The sequence below is a fragment of the Polypterus senegalus genome, chromosome 5 (genome assembly GCF_016835505.1).
Source record: "Polypterus senegalus isolate Bchr_013 chromosome 5, ASM1683550v1, whole genome shotgun sequence".
NCBI lineage: Eukaryota > Metazoa > Chordata > Cladistia > Polypteriformes > Polypteridae > Polypterus > Polypterus senegalus.
The window spans coordinates 108,421,196-108,438,695 of NC_053158.1; the positions used below are offsets into that span (position 1 = coordinate 108,421,196).

At 37.8% G+C, this 17,500-nt stretch overlaps 1 protein-coding gene across 1 annotated transcript in view; it reads left to right on the forward strand.

Annotated features, from left to right (window-relative positions):
* Positions 1-39: 39 nt before the first annotated feature.
* Positions 40-17,500, forward strand: part of fastk (Fas-activated serine/threonine kinase) — a 77,924-nt gene continuing 60,463 nt past the window's right edge. Inside the window, exon 1 of the mRNA XM_039753213.1 lies at positions 40-671. The gene's annotated coding sequence lies outside the window, so the exon portion shown is untranslated. The remainder of the gene's footprint in view (positions 672-17,500) is intronic.

Genomic DNA, 17,500 nt, shown 5'->3' on the forward strand with positions numbered 1-17,500 from the left:
TTGGCTGAAGGGGAGAATAAGGGCGATAGTCAATTGGCTACAAACTGGGAGGCTCGCATGAGGAGGTGGGACCTTCTGGCGCGAGGTGGTTGTCGGGAAGATGGCGGAGACCCGGGCAACGGCGAAGGATTGAGAGTGGGGGAGGGGAGAGAAACCGATACCGATACCAGTGTTTTAGAGGACATAGAGAAACCGACTTTTAATTCCAAAGTGAGTAGGAATGTAGGGGAATCAATGGAAGTAGTTAACCGAAACAAAAAGACCATGTAGATCTCGTTCTTTATCTCTGGATAGGCGGATGTTCCAGCAGCATACTTTAATTGTGGATCGGTATCGGGATCCAGACCCGGGGGGTAGGTTTGAATCTTCTGGACTCTCCTCATTTGTGACAGTGCCTTATACTCTTGGATATTTAATTTTTTTGTTCATTATTATTGCTGGGGAAGAGGAGGGTCTCCATTGCCAAGACTACTTATTGCTTCGAGATCGGACGAGAGGACAGAAAAGGGGTGTTGACGACGTTTAAAGCGCGTTATCTACCTTTTAAAGTCTGCATGTGGTGGCGGTTCTTATACCGCACCTTCAGTTACTTCATTGACTAAGCGTGCACGCTACTGGAACATGGACTAACGAGGCAAAGAAGACTTCTGGAAGACTTGCAAGATAAACATGTAAGTGCACGTGAATCGCCAGCTGATCCGTGATGTACTTTTAAATGTTTTCAATTGAAACTTATACGACTTTGTTGCGCTGTCTTTAAGTGACAACAAGGATCTAGTAAGAAACTGATCAGTTACAGGAAGGTCCGGAAAACAAGTCCACGCGGGTTTGGGGGCGTGCAAAGCAAAAAAGCCGTCTGCTTGACTATTTTATTTTGCGACGTGTCTTCGAGATCTCTGTACGCCGTGATTACTGAATTAGGCAAATAATCGTATTTTTCAAAATACTAGTAATGTCTTAATTTTCTTCGAATCTCGGGTGAATACATTTGTTTTATCGCAATTTTTATGTTCTCCTTTCTTATCTGATGTGCTGTCAGTTTATTTGCATACTATTAACGTGTAAGTTAACGTATTGCCTTGGAGCGTATTTTTTATAAAATTTTGTTTACAAGTAGTACTTATCAATGTTTCTCAGCTATACAATTGCTAATAAACATTCAAACATGATGCATATATCATTATTAATTAGGATTTGTCCATTTCAAAGCAATCGCTCAACACTGGAGTATGAATCAAGAAATATTGCCAGGTAATATGGCGGTAGCCGACAGTAACTATTTGTTCTCAACAGTGAAAGGACCTCAGGACCATGCTTAAGATTTCCAGCAAATTTACCAAGGCTTAAATGTAGTATTTAACTTTTGAAGAAAATGTAACACACTGGTCCCTAGATGATAAAAATTCATTTTTGTAAAAACGAAATGGTAATCTTTGGCACTATGTAAAATTTTTATTGAGATCAAGTTATTCAAACTAACATGGCACATCCACTGTTACAGAAAGATCCACAAAGCATGACTCACATCTCAAATGCAGTAACTGGCAGTTTGTTCCATGAATGCACAAGAAATACATCGTAACATTTGTATGACATGTATCCTTAAAACATATTAGTACTCCTGTGTCCTTGTTTTCTCATCTCCATTTTTTTAACCACAGGTCCTTGGTATTTCAGCTTTTGGGTTATGTTGCACCTTAATCTCATTTTGCTTAACATGAAAAAGTCTTTCCTCAATCGCTTTTTTGTATTCATCATATTTTTAAATGTTTTGGATAAAAAAAACTGTAACCATAATTTATTATAAAGTGCATGTAACTAAAACTGCATTATTGTAGCCTATTTTAACTGTCATTCGACAGGTAAGTGTTTTTGTGAGGGGTGGAAATGGAGACCCAAAAGAATATATTGATTGTTTCAGAAATCCAATACCATACCTACAGACCAACGTTGTCTGAGAGATGAGCCTGGAGCTTAAATTCTGTTTGCTGCATGCTTCCACAATTACTGTCATTTCACATTGTTCTAATTCATCTTTTGTCTTTTGCTTCCCAAATACGGTCTGTGTTGCCACATTCAGTAACTAGAGTAAGAAGAAGGCTGTCTAAGTGATTGGATTATTATTTTAATTTAGTAAACAAATTACAAATATAGATCAGTAGTGAAGCAACATTAAGTACAGCATATTCATAACTGTACATGCCTTAACAAAACCTCCCAGCTCAGTTACTGCTACTATTTCGTTGAATTGTTCCCTGAAATTCCCAATTAGTTTTCTTAAGGCAATCAGTTTTACTTTGATGTTCCAAAAGACCTGGACATTTACTGATTGACAGGTGATCTGGGTGTGTGTTATGTGCAGTTTATTAGTAGTTAGAAATTAGTAATCAAGTTGGACAGCTAGTACAGACTTAACTATAGAATCCCAGGAGCGGGTAGGCAGGCAGTTGGCCAAGATCTCCAGGATTGTGACTTTATTTTTGTCTTCCTCTGTTAATCTCCAATTTAATGGTTTCCATTTATGTTTGATTAGTTTGTGTTGTTCTTTGTATGTTTTTAACACATCTGCATTTACATGTGTACCAGTTCTATATTTATTAATTAGTATAATTTGTATTTTAACTGAGGATTGTTCACAGGACTGTGTTCCTGCTATACAAAAATAAGTTCTATTGTAATGATTTACTTAAAAGGTTTTCCAGTTTTCCTATTTTTTAAAAATGTATTCTCTTTTTATATAGTGAAAACGTATTGTATTATGCAGCACTGTGAATCCAATTGCAAATTCCCACTACCATCTTTGAATACATTTCCCCTTATTTTCCTTTAGTGTCTTTAGTTTGGGTTGAAAATTTTGAAAACCTGGACTTGATCAACATATATAATTCTCTGTTTAACACTGAGACAGATTCCTTTAACTTTGAGGATTGGTATATTGTTTGTCTGTCAGTATTTATGGTCTTGCTTTGTAATTTGGAAAACACTTTTGTTAAGAACATTTAAATGTTTAAAATATTTTGAATAGAGCACATGAAATAATATGGATTATTTTCCTGTGGATAGAGTAGGGTAAATTTGTATAGAATGATGCAAGATTATCTTCTAGTGCAGTGTCTCGCAATCTGTGAACTACACTGAAAAAATGGGTGGCAGGTGTGTGTTGCATTGTATTTCTGTAGTGGTTAAGATGACATGAAAACATTTCTAATGGATGGTGAATTTAAGACAAGCAGTCTCTGCCGGTTTGAACAGCATCAAAAAGTGCATTTTTATTTTTTCTGTTTTTTTCAGGATATAGAAAGTCCAGCAATATCTGTCAAGGAGGAGAAAGATGAACCTAAATAAAAACAGAGGGTGTGTTAGGTTATTTATGAGAGTCTTTTTCTCTAGTGTGGTGTTCCTGATGAAAATGTGAAATGAAACCCAGAAAATTAACCTTTTTATGTTTAAACAAGTAGCCCATTTAGGTACCCAGATTTGAAAGCACTATTTATAGATATGTACCATATCATATTCTTACAGTTGTAAAAATATCCATCCATCCTTCTGCTTCTAAAGGCTTAGTTATTTTTAAAGAACAGGAAATAAATTCTTTCTGCTTAAAGCTTTATGAAAAGTGCCTAAATCCTGTAACCGAAGTTGTACTATTACTTAGTTCTATTTTCAATTTTGTTACATTTACCCTGGCTTTGCATATTTTTATTTGCAGCAATATTACTAAATTCATTTGTTATTTTCATTGACTTGTCATTGCTGTTGTTTTAATCAAATTTAAATTTTAGTATTCTGTCAGAAATTGAAACTTGGTAGCTCTCACTTATGTATATCTTTCTGCTCTGCTCAATCCAATTCAAGGTCGCAGAAGCCCAGAGCCCATCTTGCAGCTTTCACCAGTCTGTCAGGTCCATTCCTGCACACATCCACACTTACATAGGGCCAGTTTATAATCCTAATCAGCCTAAATGGCATATCTTTAGGGATATGTAAGGAATTGGAACTAACCACAATGCCACTGTGCCACCAGTAAACGAAAATATGTATGCATATTCTTTTTCTTATTAAGAACAGGGTATGTGCCAGAGAATGCAGGTGTTAGGCAGTTTTAAGGCTGAAAGAATCTCATATTTTAAAATATGTAAAGTTAAAACAAATAGCTAGACATGAGTTACACTATTTTTAATAATACCTACACGGTATTATATCTGTCACCCATTAGATATTGTTTCCAACACATAGCATATTATTATATTCCTATGTTTACAAGTGTTCATTTTCGAAGTTTTTTAATTTAGTAGTCTAAAACTTTTCTGCTTCAGCCTAGTCTTAGTGAGTTAAAAATATTTGACTTGCAATAGTGAATGTTTTGACATAATCATGTCTTGATGTATGTTATAACTGTAGGATATTTCATTTTTGATAAGATAGACACCTTCGTAATTGTGCTCAATATAATTTTTCAGTATTTGTCATTCTCTATAGGACATTATTTAGTGAATGGTTTGCAATATATATATCCTGCTTGGGTATGCAAGAAACCTGTGTCTGTTTCAGCAGCACTGAGCGCAAGGAGGATGACCAACTTGGATGGGAGTTTACCGGTTGTAGGACACACTTTTGCACACACCCACACGTGCGCACACCAGGACAATTTAGTGTTCCCAATTAACCTTAAAAGGCAAGTGGTTTGGAAGTAGGAGAAAAACCAATGTATACAGAGAGAATATGTGTGAAGTCCACAAAGACCAGAGGCCTCATGCATAATGCCGTGCGTAGAATTCACACTATAACATGCCGTAAGGACAAAAGTGGAAATGTGCATACGCACCAAAAATCCAGATGCATAAATCTCTTCTCCATAAATCCTGGTCAGCGTGAAAAGTAACACATGTGCATGTGCCTGCTGCGCCACCCAAACCCCTCCCAGAATTATGCTTCTTTGAATTTGCAAATCAATATAAATAGCCCTTAAGCTCTGCGTTCTGTGAAAAGGCAATGGCAAAAGCATGGGGGGGAAATAGAAGAATTTCAGCAAATCCCAAGTGGAAGGAAAGGAAAAACGTACTATTTGTTGATTTAAACAGTAGTATAAGACAACAAATGGAAGTTTATCAAGTGACAGAGTTTCAGAGAAACTTAAAAGCTCAAATTCACAAAGTTGCACGGTGCCCGACATAAAAAAGAAGTTGTCAGATATCAAAGTTGCTGTGAAAAGGCAAGTCGTAGCCCACCATCTGAGTGTCATATGAAAGCTATGGTACAGAGAAAAGAAAAAAAAAATAGGGACACAGTGAGAAAAAAGATCAAAATGTCAACTTTAATCTCGAAATTTCCACTTTAATCACGTAGTTTATTTTTCCATTAAAGCAAAACATCATAAACTTCATCTTTAAATTGTTTAGTGTACTAGTTTCTCAAATCGCATTGTAATTAAAGTAGCACGTTAAATGCTTTGTTTTGTATGTGTTCTGTGTGCTCTGTGTGTGAATCACTATGTGCTTCTTAAATGGGCTTCTCTTCCTCCAACTGGACACAGAATCCATTACATTCATGATATTACAGCTCTCTGAATAATTAAAATGCTGAGATGTACCTGTATATTTGATATAATTTTCATGATGATAGGCGTTAAAGCATGTTATTAAATATGGGAACACGGTGGTGCAGTGATAGTGACGAGCTGGTGCCCTATCCAGAGACTGCCTCACACAAGATGCATGCTTGCACCTTGTGCGAACTTCGATGAAATAAATTAATGCAGCAGTACTGTCTCTTTCAAAAGTACTAATTCCCAATTCCTGTCCTTCCTTTTCTTTCTCCAAGTAACTAATCGCCACACAATCAGCTCTGTAATAGATGTTAAGCCATCTGAAAGCTTAGAACACATTTCTTCAAAACTTTTAGGGAACATTGAAATATCTTCATAGTACATGGTTAATTATTCTATCCATCTATCCTTTTAGTGTCACGCCACCCCCAGCAAGAATACAGTGCGAGGCAGGAACAATCCCTGATCGAGGCACCAGATTGTCCCTAGCGCTGCGCCACTGTGTCCTCAGGTTTAATTATTAATAATATAGATTATTTAAATGATAACATTTTATCTGTATAATGTAATAACCATATTTTGCTTCATTTCATCTTAAAAATGATATCATCATATGTAAATATGCACTTTATAAAGTGGCTCAGATTGGCAATATTATAACTGTATCGCAAGTTTACATTGAGGTAATTGTACTAATAAGTACAAACAGTTCTGCAAGGAGCACTTGATGGACTGATTGAGTGCATTTAGAGTTCTTGGGATGAAACTGTTTCTGAACCACGATGTCCCTACAGGAAATGCTCTGAAGTGTTTGCCGTTTGAGAGCAGTTCAATAGACGGCATGGCTGAGGCAGTGTGAGCTTGATGCTGTATACCAATAATTCTCTTTCTGATCAGATTGCACACTCAACAATACATTGGGATAAATAGTCTGAGTGGTGCATTGAGAGGAACAACACTAAAGCATCTATGGTATTTGGAAGAGTTTGGCCATTCCGTGGACCATTATATTGTTACAGGTTAATTACAATCAGATGCCTTAAAATAATAATGATACGTGGTTGATTTCAGTGTATATGATAAAGCCGTGTTAGGGCTGTGGATCTAAAAAAGAAAGGGAAACCACACTTGAACAAAAGCATTGCTTTGACGCTGGATGCTGCCAATTTGCAAAACCAAGCGGAGAACTTGTGTATGCTAAGAATTTAGCTAGCATGAAAATGTGCTTGGCTTTACGCCAAGTTTAGGTTTTATACATCGCGATTTGAACGTGGAAACGGGCTCACACAACATTTTTGTGCATACACACCGTTTATACAGGAGGCCCCTGGTCATCACAATTGGATAAATTAAAAAAATAAAGTTGTTTACCAGAGAGACTTCTTGTCTAATTTTGCATTTTTTCCATTTCTTTTACTTACTTACTTATGCCCTCCATCCTTCCGGGGTATGGGACGCCAAATGTAGATCTGCAGAGATTTCTGTCCTGGGCCATTCTTTCTAGTTGACTCCAGGTGTAGCCCATCCTTGTGATGTCTGCCTCGAGGTCGCGTCGCCAGATGTTTCAGGACGTTAGAGTTAGAAGAGGAGCAAATGTGGCTTCCGACCACCACCTAGTAGTGGCCAGTATGCAGCTAAAGATGAAGAAGAACTGGAAGGAAACAACACAGTGTAGAGTGAAGTATGATGTCAGCCGTCTAAAGATCTCCAGCGTCAGGGAAGAGTTTGGACTTCAGTTGAAGAACAAGTTTAAGAAGCTACAAGAACTGCACCAGGAAGAGGAAGGAAGTAGTGTACAGATCAGTTGGCAGGCAGTAATAGAGACATTGAGAACAGCCTGTCGAAGAGGTCGGAATGAAGAAACATCATCACAAAGAGTGGATCACAGCTGTGACCTTGGGAAAGATAGAAGAGAGCAAACAGAAGAAAACGGCAGTCAACAACAGCAGGACTAGGGCATCAAAAGCCAAGGCCCAAGAGGAATATGGAGAAGCCTATAGAGCAGTGAAGAAGAGCATTACGAAGAACAAGAAAGACTACATAGACGGACTAGCAGCTGAAGCAGAACAGGAAGTGTACAACGGCAACATGAAACAACTGTATGACACAACTAAGAAACTATCTGGAAAGTACAACAAGCCAGAGCGACCCGTCAAAGACAAGGAGGGAAAGGTCATCATAGGACTAGAGCAGCAGATGATTAGATGGGCTGAATATTTTGAGGAGCTTTTGAATAGACCAGTACCACCAAACCCTCCAGACATCAACCCAGCCAACGAAGATCTTCCCATCAGTTGCGGTAAGCCGACCAGGGAAGAGATCGGGAAGGTCATCACCCTGATGAAGAACGGGAAGGAAGCCGGACCTGACGACATACCAGCAGAAGCCCTGAAAAGGACCTGGAAGCATCAGTGGAGATGCTGTACCCCTTTTCGAGAAGATCTGGGAGGAGGAAGAGATACCGACTGACTGGAAGGAGGGTTACCTAGTCAAGCTTCCAAAAAAAGGGGACCTCAGTAACTGTAACAACTACAGAGGCATCACACTTCTGTCAGTGCCAGGCAAAGTCTTCAAACTGATCCTCCTAGAATGGATGAAGGACGTCGTTGATCCACAACTACGAGACGAGCAAGCAGGCTTCCGGCAGAATCGATCATGCATGGACCAGATTGCAACGCTGTGCATCATAGTTGAGCAGTCCTTGGAGTGGAACACAGCGTTGTACATCAACTTTGTCGACTATGAGAAGGCGTTTGATAGTGTGGATCAAGGGACCCTGTGGAAGCTCCTCTGGCACTGTGGCATCCCAGCGAATGTGGTCAACCTGATCAAGAGCTCATACGAGGGAATAACCTGCAGAGTGATCCATGGAGGGCAGCTTACCAACAGCTTCCAAGTGAAGACGGGAGTCCGACAGGGATGCTTGTTATCCCCGTTCCTCTTCCTCATCGCTATTGACTGGATCATGATGACATCCACCAGCGAACGCAGGAATGGAATTCAGTGGACCTTGTGGAGCCAATTGGAAGACTTAGAGTTTGCTGATGATCTCGCACTTCTCTCTCACAGTCAGCAGCAGATGCAAGAGAAGACCAGTGTGTTAGCCATTTCTTTTACTGATATAAAAAATTATATTTCTATCCAGGTATTTCCACAGCCTAAAACTGTAAAATAGATCAATAGATGCCTTTTTAAGTTAAAAAAAAAAAAAGCATCTTATGCAAAAAGAGCACAGGCAATATTATCTAAACTTAAAAAAAATACCTGTTTGTTCAAGCTATATTAGCGCAATTCAAAATAACTTTTACGGAAATCTGAACATTTCAAAATTATTAAAAGTAACTGTTAGGAAAGTACTAAATAGAAATACATTATACCAGTAAAACAAACCCATCCATACAGCAGGGAGTATGGAAGATCTCTATCCAGCTATTAATGTCATTGTATACAGCACTTTAACACTGCTCCTCTTGGAAAAAGAAAGCATCCCTCTCTTTTAAAAAAAAAAAAAAAAAAAAAAAAGAAAAAGTCACATCTTAAATAACAACAGTTTCTTCCTCGTCTATGTAGAAATGTTTGGTTTTTTTCCCTATTCTGAAATATACAGAGGGTGGCATGGTGGGGCCGTGGGTAGCGCTGCTGCCTCACAGTTGGGAGACCTGGGTTAGCTTCCCGGGTCCTTCTTGCGTGGAGTTTGCATGTTCTCCCCGTGTCTGTGTGGGTTTCCTCTGTGTGCTCCAGTTTTCTCCCGCAGTCCAAAGACATGCAGGTTAGATGCATTGGCGATTCTAAATTGTCCCTAGTGTGTGCTTGGTGGGTGTGTGTGTGTGTGTGTGTGTGTGTGTGTGTGTGTGTGTGTGTGTGTGCACGCCCTGCGTCCTGTATTGGCTGGGATTAGCTCCAGCAGACCCCTGTGACCCTGTAGTTAGGATGTAGCTGGTTGGATGGATGGATGGAAAAAAAGTAATTGGCACCCATCATTGTATTTTCATTATTTAACAAAAAATCAGACTTTGCTTTAGAATTTTGATTTAACAGAATTTTTCAGATAATGACACAAATTAAAATGGCATTGACAAAAATAAAAATTATTGGACACTTTACCTAATTTTTGTTGCCAAACTTTAGAGGCAATCACTGCAAGCAAGCTTTTCCTGTAACTCTCAGTAAGACCTCTGCACAGTCCTGTCAACAGGTAGTTTGGCCTTTTAGTATTTCTGCTGCATTTCAGACTTTATAAATTTCCCTGCAAGAACTCCTCAAACACTATCTGTCTTGCAGCTGGTTTAATGGCCATTTTCTAGGTTTCCCCAGGTTGGCCAGTTGTCCTAATGTGAGTGAGTTTTGCAGCAGCATACCCTTCTTTGCACCAACCTCCTTTAGTCACCTTTTGTGACATGCAAAAGGGATGGTGACCTAATTTTAACATCGGGTCACAGGGAAGAACATATATGATATTAAAATGTAGCATTGCCTGTGTGGAATAAAACAACTACCTACCAGTTTGTGTTTTGTGTATCTTTTGATAATTTCCTGATTTCTTTTTATTGTGCCACATTTAAGCACAATATCATACCATTACACATTTTCTCAAATCATTTCTTAAAAAAAAAAGTTTTTCTCAAATTTGTACTTGTAATCATTTTTTTTTTTCAAAGTGATCTGTGCATGATTATTTACCATTATTTCAAACACTCCATTGATTCATTAATTTTTTAATGGATGAACATTCTAATCTGCTTATTCATTTCAGTCGTAAAATTTTTTGAGGGGGAAACTTGGGTAAACCATCTGGTTTGAAGGTCATTCTGTAAGTTGTTTTACTAAAGCATTTTTGTGGCCGTGTGAGACAGATAAAATGTCACACCATTACATGAATCTGATTCCATAATACCTTAAGAGAGAGAGCGTTTTGATCTAAATCAGATCTAGAAGCATCCTGGATTAAGTCATGTAGAGTGAGCATAATTTATGTGACTCTTCTTGCTCAGTTAAATTCATCACTGTCTTTGGCAAAATAAAATATATAAATTAATACATTAATGTGCTTGTTAATGCATTGCAATTTATAGACCAGGAACAATGGTAATTCTAAACAGGTAATATCTGAGACTCTATTCTCCTTATTACAAGTAATAGACTAACTAGAACTTGACACTAAATGACTGAGGTACATGTAAACCATCATGTTAAGTTTAAATGAGCTTGAGTCTCCTGTCCTCTATAGTCATTCAAAAGTTAAGTTTAATCTTCACTGTAAAAGTTATTGTAAACCCATTATACCAGTAAAAGGCTTCCCAAAAATGAACAAAAATTCCCTTTTTGTAACCGAGATTCAAGGTACTTTGTGTACGTTTGAGGTTCAATCTGTTTGTTGACCGCTTGGGCCCTGCTTTGACTAAACGTCATCTCCATAATTAAGCTTTAAATCATATACAACATCAACCGTAAGCCCAGGCTAATCTCCAAAAATGTACATACCTTTCTTGCTGTGAAGTATAAGGTGTCAGCTTTCAGAAAAATATATTCCATTAAGTACCTTAAGCAGAGCAAAGTATTTCACATATTTAAAATAGATATCAACTGTCTTAATGATTGATAGCTTGTCATTTTTTTTTTTTTTTAATTCGTAGTGAATATGTAGTTGGATTGTGCACTGTTTGTTTAGAAAGTTTTGTGTGGCTTCAAACTTCATAACAGTAGGTGGCACCTTAAAATGATACTGTCTACCTATTAGAGACATTGTATTTTATGTGGGTTACTTTGAAAATTCCAACCATAGCACCATAGTGTAGTATACTGATATGTCATTAATGATTAGTTACAGTACTGGGATTTGTAAATACTGAGCACTGCACATTTACACTAACCACAGTGATCTAAACATTAAGCTGGTTAATCATGTCGACTGGGCTGCCTGGGCAGTCTGTAGTTTTGACAGGTTTAAAAAGCTCCAATGATTAGTATAAGTGCTTTGAGAATATGTCTTTGAGAGGAGTGATGGCTATAATATAAACATTTTACTGTATGCTTATAGGAAGATGAACTCCGCTGTCATCTGTTTTTGATATGCCCATTTTATATGGAAATTGTTCCTGCCAAGTTTATGCCTCAGAGCAGAGGCACTCCAAGGTGGAAGAGCCCATTAAAACAAGCTAGCAGAGAGTCACAAAGCTAGGTGCTTCTCTGGGACTTTCCTACACAATTTGTGGTGTTACTATGATTTTTAAGAGTGTACTGATCTAGCAGGTGTTCATTTTATTTTGGGAATTCAGGCACATCATTAAAACCACTGATAGTACTGCGAGAAATATTTTCATTTTTTCCCCTTTTCAGCACAAGTATGGCATATTCTTTTTTTTATTTCAAATTAAAATCAGGCATCAGTTGTTGTTTAAGAAGTTGGCATGTCCTTCCTGTTTGTTTTTTTTTTTTCTCCCCTTACAGATATTCCACTTATACAGTAGTTACACATCTCAAATATGTGTTAGGTTAATGACAGTTTCTGAATTGGCCCTGTATTATCCTTAGTGTGTACATGAGTGGGCTTTGTGATGGGCTGCCTGCAGAGGGTAGTTCTTTCTGCCACATGCGTTACTCTGCTTGCTGCAGACAGATTTTCAGCTTTGTTTCATCTTTTAGATAAGGAGCCAAGAAATATTATTACAAAATAAATGTAACCTGGTACTATTCTAGCCTGGCACTCTGTTAAGAGAGGGCTCCTGCCTTGGTTCCCTACACTGAAAGTATTAACTGTGGCTATCCACAATCCTGAATTACCGTAGGTAAGTATGTTTAGAAGATTGTAGGGCTGCAACTAACAAACATTTTTGTAATTGATTAATCAGGTGAATTTTGGAACAATTTGCCAAATAATCATCTCAAAATTATGATACATAAAAGCGAAAAGCTAAAACATTAGTTTAACGGAATACTCTACTAAAAATATTTTCTTTATATTTTACTTCCCACATTTAGTTCGTAGTAATGGCCAAGAAAATTTTGAATCCTGTATTTTCATGCAGAACAAGAGAAAAATGTTTATAATATCATAAACGTTAATGGGATCCCATGCTGCACAATGGCAAATAATGTAAAGTGTCTGTGGAAGAGAGAAAAAATTCTCATGTTGCTTGTGTTGCATAATCCGCATGTCCGTCATCCCGTTGTGTATTCAAAACGTGCAAAAAAAAAATACATTTTTTGCAAAAAATAAGTCATTTTTGGGAAAGGCACTGTTTGTGGTAAACAGTAACACCTTACTATAATTTTGTGCTTTTTAATTGAAGACCACTCCCCCTCATTTTCTTGTCAAGAGTCTGGTCTCAGCAGTAGAGTGTAATGTTACTGATACCAGTCTGTTTATAGGGAAAACCTTTTTGTACAAGTCCATCAGCGTTTGGAAATGTGATCATCATTGTCTGTTTAATATGTGCCATGGTGACTTGTACAAAAAAAAATCATGAAATTCACCTGCAGGCTTGTAGAATAAACATCAGGAATGTGCATCTCCACTTGATGCCACTCAGCAGGCTTATTAATTATACACTAGTCATTTGATACACAGCATATCTATACCCTACTCCTGTGCATTGACTGAATTTTTGAGCCCCTCCTCATACAAAACTGTAAATAAGAAGTTATCATAAATAAAGTAGACCAGGTTTGACTAACTCTGATCCTGAAGAGACTCTGTGACTGCAGGTTTTCATTCTGACCATTTTCGTAATTAGTGGTTAGTTTTTTGTTTTTTTTTGTTCTGCTAATTAACTTTTTTTGCCTCAATTTTAATTAACTTGCTATTTTAGACCGAGGACCCCCCTTTTTTTTCCCTTCTTCTTAATTAGCAGTCAAGCAGCAATGAGATACATGATACGCTATCCTGTGTCCTTCATGCATTATCAGAAAATTAAGGTGAAGATCTCAGTAAAGTAGATCTGCTCAGATCTATGAATTATTTTGATGGTGCCCTTAGAAAAAACAGTTTTGGAAATGTGTCCGAAAGAGAGCACCAACTAGGTATGGAATTAAATAACCAGTTTAATTAAGGACAATAATTGTCTTCCAATTAAGAAAATGGTTGAAGTGAAATTGGTTGATTTTTTTGAGACCCCAGCTTGTCATCTGTTGACTTACTTCACATCTCATTTTTGTTTGGCTGGCATTTGGGTAAAAAAAGAAGCAATTCAGAATGTTGATTCTTAACAAAGCAAGGCAATTAAAATGAAAAGAAAGATAGTTGCTTAACAGCGGAAACTGGTCACTTATTGAGAAAGTAGTATGAGGGAAAACCTGTGGCCACTGCAGCCCTCCAGGATCTGAGTTGGAACATTCATGTTATTTGGAATAATGACAAGATCAATGTAAAATCTGCTTGAAACATTGACGGTTCAGCTAAATTTTTGATATATTTGTGTGTGTGTGTGGTATGTAAAAGAGATCAAGGAAGTAAGGGTTCTAGGCAGCCATTATTAAAAACGGCACATCCCGTAATCCTGTGTAGAGAAGCTGTGTCATTTCACTGTGTTTATAGACTAGCACCCTGCCTAAGGATGTTCATATCTACTGTCCAGTACTGCTTCTGTTTTGTTTTTGTTTACTTAATTAATGCTGATATAGCAATTACAAATGATTTCAACCATATTTTAAAGAGTATTTTTTGATTTAAGCAACCATTCACAATAACACTATACAGAAGGTTGCAGCCAGTTACCCTCAACTTTTGTACATGTGCAGTTTTTTTGTACAAGAGAACATCTAAACTGCACACATTCAACGACTGCTGTCAAAATTCGAATGCAGCAGTGCTGGACATTTCCATAGTGTTTGCTGTGTAACTAATTTGCAGATAATGCAATGCGCAGACTTCAGGCCACCAGTGTGAACATTACTGTTTTACACTATTTCCCCATTACCACTATAAGGGCAATACAAATTCTCCAAAAATAAGGTAAATAGAATGTCAAAATATTTCTAAAACAACTTCTTGTTTTATTTTAACTGCTTAGTTATGAAATTACATATTAATATCATCATCAAATGGTATTAAATCAGTACAGTTTTTGCAAGAACATCAAGTGGTGTTCTTACGTACAGTATTCCTAGAAAGGGTAAATAAAACATTTTACAGTAACCTTTTGTGAAGTACATATTTTAAATTTTATATCTACTCAAGCGTCTTGAAACCATTACCCAGTGTATGTTGAAGACTTCAGTGCGTAAAATATTTATAACGAGAATGGAATACTGTTGTGATCATTTTCATGGAATATTTAGGTATAGTATTACTCCCATCTACATTTATGTAGTTTTATGATCTCTTAACACAATCATAATTAAATAAAATTTATTATTGCTGTTTTCTTTTTCTACTGCTAGAATTTGTCCTGCGAGACAGTGCAGTGAAATAAAAGGACAGCTGCTGTACAGGTTTTTAAATGATCGATGTGCTGCGTGACCAGCAGAACACGCAGCTCAGCAGCAGAAAGACCGCAGCTGATCAGACTGCATTTCCTTAGCGTGCGTTCCAACCCCATCCACCACCCCCCTCCTTAACAACTCAAGAGGCAGAGATGCAAAGTGGCTGGAGCGTAGCGCGCCCTTTTGGAATAGGAGGGGGTGGGTGAGCAAAGCAAACAGAGGGCAACGCCCCCTAGTTCTTTAAAAAGAAAACATTATTTGCAGAGCCATGACTTGGATTTGAACACAGGGTTTTTTTTTTTTTTTTCCAGTTGCAGTTCTGTTCTCACTGCTTTTACAAACTGGTGCAGCTCCATCAATAAAAGTAGCACACTGTGAAATAACACAGCATTTTTGTGCATTTTGAATGGCGACATTTATAGCATTAGTTAATAAAATAATGAGAAACACAAAATGTTTAATAGTTTCAGCTTAAATTCATTTAACCTTTCCCTACATAGTTTTTTTTTTTTTTCCTTAAATCTAAAAGTAAAAAAAAAATTTCTTTGTACAAAAATAAATAAAATTCAAAATAATATTCAAAGTTAAACTATAGATATAGTAAATGAAACCTGATTTGAACATGTTCAAAGTAGCTTAAACTTCAAATCAGTAATTTAAAACCTAAGTGTGAACTCAGAACAGCAAGTTAATGTTTTTCAGTTCAAACATGATTAAACATCGTGCTTATGGTTCTACTATTTTCATTAATGAAAGTAGTTCTGTCTTCAGGTAATCATGGTATGGGAAGACCAGTTTTACTTTCCACTGTGGAGTTTTCTTTCACATTAGAATGCTTCCTTCTCAAGTGCTGAAGCATACATGTAGTAATACCTTGGAGTGCAAAATTAGCCTTGCACATTCCAAATGTTAACAGGTTTATCATTTTATTTTATTTTTTCGAAAATACACCCATGGTTATTTTTCATTAACCTGTTATGTAGTTCTGACACTGTCTCTGACCGGGGAAATCGTTAACGGTCATGCCACTCTCCATTTTACTTCCTCTCTTATAGTTGCTGGTACCGGCTTCTTATCTGACTGGCAAATGTAACAGGGTTGAAATGGTGGAAGACCACTGCAAAAGGAAGTCAATTCATTAACCTGTTAAAAGTCTGAAGGCCCTTTAAAAGCGTAAACAAAAAGACAATGTTTTTTTAATTGCAGACAATAATCATTTCAGCCCCAGAAGACAGATGGACAAATGGAATATGATGTAGAAGTGCCATTCATGCTCATATTTAAGTGTTCTTTAAGACTGGACTTTACCTGATAGTGCATGTAATAAAACATTAGTAACTTCACTGTACTTACAGAATCCTTGCTCACAGCAGATTGTAATTGATGTTAGCGAAAGTGTTCTGTGTCTGAGCTGCAGTACACTTCTCCTCCTACAGCTATAAAAAATTTCTTTGTAATAACTGTGAGCACGGGTCCAAGCACCATCAGACAAACACCACTTCTTTATACAACATATGTTTATTTACAGTAATAAAGTCCGCCCAACACACAGTGCTCCCAGCACCAATCACCCTCCACACGGGTCTTTCTCTCGCTGTCCGTGGGCCGCCGTTCCTCTCCTCACGGGAGCTTCGCTCCTGACAATAGCTCCCAGACTGTAGGAAGGTGGCACCTTTTATTTCCACCCGGATGTGCTCCAGGTGCTTGATGACGTTCTTGTGGCAGAAGTGCTTCCCTTGCACCCGGAAGCACTCTGGGTGTCCCAGGAAGGTACTTCCTCCACCTTCCCAGGTGTGGCGGAAGTGTCGATCTCCTGGGCTCCATGATGCTTGGGGCGCCCCCTGGTGGTGGCCATGGGCCCCAGTGGGTTTGAGCTTCCTTGCTTCGTCCCTGTGGTCCCCTCTTCATCCAGGGCTGTTGCCCCCGCGTGGCCTGGGGGACGTATAGACCACCTCCCGGTCCTTCCAGGCGTCCTGGCTGGGTCTGACCCCCAGCCTCCTGTGACATAACATAGGAGTGTCAATAATGGGGAAAAAAGCAAACTCAAAATTGTGGAGTATTATATCTGTATCGACCAAAGTCTGGGATGGAAAAAATATATAAACCCATAGATTTAGTAAGTGGTGGCACCTTCTTTAGCTGCAGTAACATCAACTTAGTTCTGCTTGTTGCCTCTGATCAGATGTTCAGTGTTTTGGTGGTATTTTGGAGATTGTTTTTTCTTTATAGCAGTTCATTTAGGTTTCCTGGATATCTTCCATAAAATGGCTTGCTTCAGTTCATGCAATGAAAAGCTATAAGGGCAGGTCTCACATTTGGCTTTCTAAAAGTGAAATGTCTTTAGTTTAGTGTTTGCAGTCCCTGAACTGCTGGATAATGAAAGCGGCACTGATATTTTCACATTAAATTTCTTGATTCATCATTTTTATTTATTTTCTAATGACTGCAAGCTGTCTGGGGCTTGAGATCACAAAATAGCCATACACCCATATGTCCTCTCCATCATGTTTCATATTGCCAGATGATGTTTTTTTT